Here is a 1,554-nt window from a genome sequence, read left to right as displayed (position 1 = left end):
TATCTACTAAGTTGAACAAGTTTCTACCATCTAGATTTAAATAAGTTTGAGAAGAAACTATATTATTGCAAAACAGTAAGTATACTGTGAATAAGCTGGAATTGCCTATCAGCTTTTCTTTTTTCTCTCCTAAAGTTTAAATTTTAAACTAACATTACTCAGATTCCTCGAGGAAAAAGCAATTTTTTTTCAAAAAATGCAATATATTTATTACTTCTACATTTTACTCACTTTTAATTTTTGTCTTTTGTGAGACTTGAACACAAAGTTTAGGGGCTGCTCCTGATTTTCTTGTGTTCAAAGATATCATTCTACCTCTTGAGCCACAGTACCACTTCCAGTTTTTCAGTGTTTAATTGGAGGTTAAAGTCAAAATTTCCAGGGCCAACTTTGAACTGAGATCCTTAGATCTCAGCCTCCTGAGTAGCTAGAATTAAAGACATGAGCCACTAGCACCTAGCCATTTTAGTCATTTTTAAGCATTAAAGTTAGGTGAAAAAAGATCTCAATATTCTTGTAGTAATACATATTCAGAGTTTCTGTATTTCTATTGTTGAGTTTACATCTATTTTTCTGTTATAATTATTTTAAACCTTTTCTCTTGCTGCCCACTGTGTCAACATTTATAGAAGCAGTGTCTTTGCATCCTTGACTTTTACTGACTACATAGCTTTGTTAAAAGAACCCTTCTATTAATTACAATAAAAAATATATGAAAAGAAGATTACATCTTTTTAAAGGTCAACACTTAATCTGTTATAGTACAATCGACTACCAAATATTGAACTTAAAAACAAATGTATGCACTCCTGAACTGCTATACCCTGCTAAAAATAAATACCTTTCGTATTTCTAAAATTTGTCTATGTTCTATAAAACATTTTATTTTTCATCTTCATAATATATTAAAATAATTCTAAGCTAGTGGTTAGATTTTCAAAGACTACAATTAATCTAGCTCATTTTTGCAGTTCGGTTCTCTTTAATTCTTTAGTCCATTTTGTTCTTACAAGAGCACAAAAAAATTATAGGTTTAAATATTCCTAATTTAAAAACCAATGGGATTCCTCAGATTTCTGTTAAGTTAGATAGATTTTGCCAGATATTAAAGCAAAACATGGACCTCAAATTCTAAAAGTTGTGCTTAAATTGTCAATGGTTACATTTTAAAATAATTTTTTCCTTTTAACTTTCTTTATTTTGCCAGTACTGGGGCTTGAACTCAGGGCCGGGGAATTGTCCTTGGGCATTTTTGCTCAAGGCTACCACTCTGCCATTTGAGCTATAGCACTATTTCTGGCTTTTTCTGTGTATGTGATACTGAGAATCAAATCCAGAGCTTTGTGCATCCTAGGGGAGCACTATACCACTACACTATGCTCCCGGCCCCACTTTTTTTTTCAAATGTTTTATTGTGATTAATAGAAGGGATACATTATATTCACCAGATAGAAGGTGTGATTTTAAAATAATTTAAAAAACAAAAATAATAAGTATGATATATGGTAATCACAAAAGAAAGCTTACTTCTGAAATACACGTTTAGTCAATTTT

The sequence above is a fragment of the Megascapheus bottae genome, chromosome 14, assembly GCF_031878675.1.
Source record: "Megascapheus bottae isolate mThoBot1 chromosome 14, mThoBot2.hap1, whole genome shotgun sequence".
Taxonomy (NCBI): Eukaryota; Metazoa; Chordata; class Mammalia; order Rodentia; family Geomyidae; genus Megascapheus; species Megascapheus bottae.
This window is presented reverse-complemented; position numbering follows the sequence as displayed.